Source organism: Lactuca virosa, chromosome 9, assembly GCF_052849685.1.
Source record: "Lactuca virosa cultivar CGN04683 chromosome 9, Lactuca_virosa_CGN04683_v6, whole genome shotgun sequence".
Classification (NCBI taxonomy): Eukaryota; Viridiplantae; Streptophyta; class Magnoliopsida; order Asterales; family Asteraceae; genus Lactuca; species Lactuca virosa.
Window position 1 is genome coordinate 74,137,503 of NC_136434.1, and position 6,000 is coordinate 74,143,502.

The window sequence follows — 6,000 nt, forward strand, 5'->3', positions numbered from 1 at the left end:
ATAATAAAGGAACGGGTTGGAGAGGTGGCCTATCGATTGAAGCTACCAAGGGAAATGCAGGGAATTCATATCACATTCCACGTCTCTAATCTAAAGAAGTGTCTAGTGGATGACGCCATGGAAGTTCCACTTCAAGAAATTAAAGTTGATGAGAAGCTACGTTATATGGAAGAGCTTGTCGCAATTATAGATCGAAAGGTCAGGAAGTTAAGGAGTGTGGAGATACCACTGGTGAAAGTTCAGTGGAAGTATCATAAAGGTTCAGATGTGACATGAGAAACCGAACGAGATATAAAGACTAAATACCCTCATTTATTTGCTTAACTCAAATTCCGAGGACAAAATTTTTCTAAGAAGGGAAGTTTGTGATAACTCAAATTTAAAATATATAAATATATATATGTAATTAGATTAAATTATTATAATGAAATGATTAATTCAAGGATTAATGAGTTAATTAGTAGAGAGTTATGAGGTTTAATGTCCAAAACCGTCACCTTCATTGGGGCAGTAAAATTCAAGCAACTGAGAGGGCTCCTTCAGCTTTAGAGTTAGGCATTATATATAGCTTGAGAAATCGAGTGAGAAACCCACTGGAATTGAAGAAAAAGACGAGGAATCATGAGAGAAACGGGGTGTGCAAGTTTTCGAAGATTTTCGGAGTGTCTCTTGAAATTAAGGTATGATCACGCGATTAAGCTTGATATAGTAGCTTAGGTAGATGTATATGCATGATAAACGTATTTTGGTTCAACCTACTGTCTCAATTCGATCAAACCAGTAGCAATTTGATAAAAATCTTAATTTTGGAACTTTTGGTATAATGAACCCTGAAATTCGTATGGTTGTGAATTTATTTGTTAAATTTTAATGATAATGTGTCAACGAGAAGTGGAGATGCTTAATGGTGATTTTACAATTAATTTTACAAGATTTTTCAAAGCTTTCCAGTTGTTTAAAAATGACAGAAAAGAAAGAGAAAAAAACGAAGTTTCCGTGTGGAAGAAAGTTAATCCGAGTATGGTACATATGTGGGTCAATCGTGTGCCATACCTTTTAGAAAAAAAAAAGAATTTATTATTATTAATAGTTTATTTTCCTTAGAAACATTTTTTTTATTTACGTGTTTTCAAATTGAGGTACATATTATTTTCTTTTCAAGTATTCAGAAAATACAACATTAGTCTCTGAACTTTTAAAACTGTTTATTTTACACTGTTATATAGGAAACTGAAATTTTCAGATATAACCCCTGAGTTTTATAAACTTGCCAATTCTTTTGAAGTTACAGACTTTAACATAGTTCGGTTTTAGCACCGCACTTTGATAATTATATAGTTCAAAATAATTTTGGATATTACAAATGATGCCCTCAAATATTTTAACATCACTTATTTATTAATCATTCTAGAGTTTTTTTTTTTTTTTTTTTTTTTTTTTTTTTTTTGTAAAGGGAAGTATTATAATATCTATATGACATTTTCTAAAAGGGTTATTACACATATCATAATTAACGTAAATTGCTAATTACAAGTGGTTGAATGATTCATGTTGATGGTTGAACCAAAATAAAAACATAGGATTTTTATAGGATTACAGCCTTAAAAATACTTGTTGGTGGAATGTAGGGTGTGGGTAGCGCGACAAGCTCCGGTTAAGTCCTAACAACCAATAAGGTGAGCTTCGTGTGTGAATTTTATGGTTGCTTACATGAAAAGTTGTTTTTATATTATTGCAATTACATGTTACCGTTGTTATTGCTATAAATATTTATGTGGACTTTATTAACAATTTCATGTAAAATGGTGAAAAGGGTGGGTGACATATGTATAGGGAACAAATGTATTAACTACATAGTCGTATTATTATTTGTCGTACAGGGTGTCAGTCCGCGGCGGAGAGCTTGCGCTCTGATTAATTAGCCGTAAGTATATTTGTTGTGTCCGGTGGAGGGACTTGTTCCCTGGAAATGACGGTAGTTTCCTAATGTGTCACCAGGGGTGGAAAGAAATGAAAAGAATTATATTTGATAAATTGTTGCACTTGTTTTTATTTTATTAACGTCAATATGCATGAAAACCATGAACTCACTAAGCCTTAGGCTTACCCATTATAATTTTTAAATGCACGCAAACCAAGAAATAATGTAGCAAATGACAGCGGGAATGAAAGGGATAAAACTTAGACTTGAAGAAGGCGACAAGTTTTGAGGAGTACGTAACGCACCAAATGTTTATTTAAATTTCTATTTGCTTCCCTATTATTATTAATAATCACATTAGTATTTGAATTTTCGATTTTTAGAGGTTTTTAAGACCATGTTAAGATAATAATTGTATTTGAAATTTGGGGCTTTGCATCGCATCTCCTCCATCACCGACAGTCGATGATATATCATAATACATATCATAATACAATGTCTATGTTTCACGCAAACCATAGTAGACGGTCGCCGATAAAATAAAAAAAAGGATTTATCCTTACGTACTTCAAACTCACGTGTATCTCTCCCTCACCGTTCACACGACGACTCTTCCTCCTCAATTGATTAAACCATCTACGACTAAGTTATCTTCTTCCATCATCTGTCATTCATTTCCTGGTGAATGGTGGAGCCGGAGCAAACCGGAGCAACTTTGGATGACGCAAAAATCATTCATCTCAAGACTCAAATTCATCTTTGTTGTTTGTTTGTTCGTCTAGTTGACCTTGATATAATTCATTTTTATTTGGTTTAGCAATTTCAAATTAAATTTGTTTTAGGCTTAATTTATATTTATTAATTATATGTTTTTGTACATTTGTATTTTTTCTTTGTTTAAGTTTTTCCAACTGAAGAAAAAAAAATGCCGGAAATTTTTTATGGTAGCCGGCGTCAATGATGGTGAAGGTGAAAATTTTAGAAAGTAAATAAAATATTAACAAAAAATGGATATAGAAAGATAGAAACCCAACAAAATTAGTTTACTATGTTTCGTTAATTATTTTCAAAACAACTAGTAATTAGTAAATATTTTTGAAAAATACCACCTCTTGAAATAAAACTCTAACGCATACTTTGTTCAAATCCATTTTAAGGGATTTTGCTCAAAACGAGCCAATCATACCAATATATTTTCTCTGTCATGTATTATATCCTTTATTTATTTTATTTTTTTTAAAGAAAACAATGCTTTTCTAAAATTTCTTTTGTAATCATATTGAACAAAACTCTAGAATAAGTGCAACCTTTTCCCAACAAAGTCAATACCTTTAAGTCGTTTTTTACTAATGATGTTGATTAAAAAGCAATTTGTTTCTTTGAATCTAGAATCACAATCACTACAACAATCCATTTAAATGTAAGAAAACGCAATAATAGTAAAAGAGTTTAAGAACAGAACGCAGTAATTTCCAATTTAAAACAAATATAACAATTACCGCCTTCTCAAATTCCACAGAAGGCATAAAGTATACCGAATATAATCACAAATACACATAGCAATTATGTTGCATCATGCCAACCAGATTTTACAGTCATCTTCGCAAACGATAATAAACAAATATATATAACGTAAATAATTGGAGCTTAATGATAGTCACCATGTCTCGGCTGAAAACCTGATTTTGAGTAAATCAATGACCATGGCCCGGTGCACCAGGTCCCGGCCTTTGATAAGTGTTTGGATCAATGAGGATCCTCCTGCACGATGAGGCCACATACACTTCAAACGGAAAACTGCTTAATGATTACTTTAAATAATCAAAAATATTTAAAGATACAAACGAATTATTCCGTACATACCTTGAGTTGTAACGGAGGTCTTTAAATCTTCTGTTACAATTGAGAAGAGACTTGAAATTAACAAGATGCAAAAAAAAACAGACATGAGTTTGAAATCCATGTCTTCACTGCAACAAATTCTTGTGTGTGTGAGTTTCTATATTTCTTCCAAATTTGTATGGTATATATGGACTTCTACAAGCCGATATATATATATATATATATATATATATATATATATATATATATATATATATATATATTCCTCATTTATATTTTCCAAAAAAAAATACCAAAAAAAAAAAAACATTTTTTTACATATTCTAGTAGAATATTAGAATATTTTACATATCTGACAAATCTAGTAGAATGTGACAACTGTCAAATTCAGGTCATTCTCGGACTCATGCATCTTTTTATAAAAAACTATATATGCACAACATGCCATGGCCTAGTAGTATAAATTAGGTCAAAATCTTGCATAAACTAGGATCCAACTAAAATCTAGGACTAATATACTTGACTCTTACGATTCTAGTAGGTTGTTTAGCTACTGTAGGAAATGCCAATACCCGAATTAGAATAAACTTCAAACTTTGTTACAATTGAAAAAGGGTATAAAACCCTAAAAATAAATTAAAATATTCTAATTTCATTTCAATATGATAGTGAATATCAAACAATGTTCCAAAAACCCTAAAGAGCCCAAAAATCCAAATTTATAAACTTTAAAACCTAAAAACTCTATAAGATTTGCTATGAACCTCGTAATATCAAATTTAAATAATCAAATTATGGGATATAATCAAAGACATAAAAATTTAAATTATCAAACATTAATCATAATTTATTAGTTAAAAACAAAGATTTTTAAATAAATCAAGAATTACATAAAGAAGCATTTTTATAAAAATTAGGGTTTTATAAAAATTGAAGAGGGAATGCATATAATTTAAATTTAAGAGAGAGGGAGCCTCTCTCACTCATAAAGTCGGCCACCTCCTCCAAGGCACCCCTTTTTCCCAAAAATCTCAATCATTTTATTCTTCTCTTACACTTCAACTTCCCCTTCATTCTCTCTCTCACACTCCACTCTTTACAACACTCAAACTCTCTCTTCCTCTCTCCAAACCCACGAAATTCTCCAGCCAAGAACACCTCTCAACCATCAAATCTTCATCTTCTAAGGTTGTTCTTCAAGGTAATCACAAAAATCTTTTATTTTCCTTCATTTTTCTTTCTTGTTTTAAAGGTTTTTCTTGTACTTCTCATTCTTCTACACCATTCTTTATGAACATTCATGAACATATCCATGAATGTCGAGTTTGATGATGATGGTGGTAGGGTTTCACCCAAAAACAACATGCATGTTGTTTAATGGTGAAATCCAAGGACCAAAACCTATGTCAAACCCTAAAATACGGATTTTTACAAGTTTTAAAGGTTCATATACCTTATGCATTCAAGTATTTCCTTTGAAAACATCACTATGACTAACATATGTCCATGCATGGTCTTCAAACCGTGATGCATGTGATGAACACCAAGCTAAAGAGCTTAATGATCAAAGTACATTGTTAATAGTGCATGTAAATGATTTTATTTATAAAAAAATCTAAAAATCCTTTGCAGTTCGAAATAAAATTTCCCCAGATTCCCAGTAAGATGATATAAATATCTGGAAAATCCCAAGAGTTTTTATCATTTCCTTGATTTATTAAAATTGTTACAAGAAAACAAGGGCTTAAATCATATAAAATACTTTCTAAGGTCTATAAATCCTAGATAAATTCGTGGATGACCCCTAAAGTAAATTATGGCACCTCATTAAGTTTCATCGATTTTTGTTACTGTATAGTATGACTTTTGATTTTCTTTTTGTTTAGTCCCAATAAATCACAAAACCACTTTAGAGAGTGTGAAAATGGTATCTAACAATTTTCTCAGCTCTTACCAGAGGTGGAAGACTCAGAAAAATATTTTCAGAATTTTTCATAATGCATTCCTATTTTTCCCCGATTTTTGTATTTATAATGGATTAAAAACAAAAAAAATAGTTCTGCTCATCCAAAATTCATGAACATTTACCAGAACACCTTATAATACATTAGGATGCTACATAAAATTTTTTATGCTTTTTCTATTATGTATGCTATTTTTCTTCTATTTTCCCAAAATTAAATACACTTAACCCATTTCTTATTAGAATAAATGCACAAAAATCATAAAATTGGGTT

At 30.8% G+C, this 6,000-nt stretch overlaps 1 long non-coding RNA gene across 1 annotated transcript; it reads right to left on the reverse strand.

Moving 5' to 3' along the window:
- Positions 1-3,369: 3,369 nt before the first annotated feature.
- Positions 3,370-3,946, reverse strand: LOC145137382 (uncharacterized). The gene is made up of 2 exons (XR_013721043.1): positions 3,785-3,946; positions 3,370-3,704 (listed from the first exon to the last, which is right to left on the reverse strand). It is a non-coding gene; the product is annotated as an uncharacterized LOC145137382 (long non-coding RNA).
- Between the last annotated feature and the right edge of the window lie 2,054 nt (positions 3,947-6,000).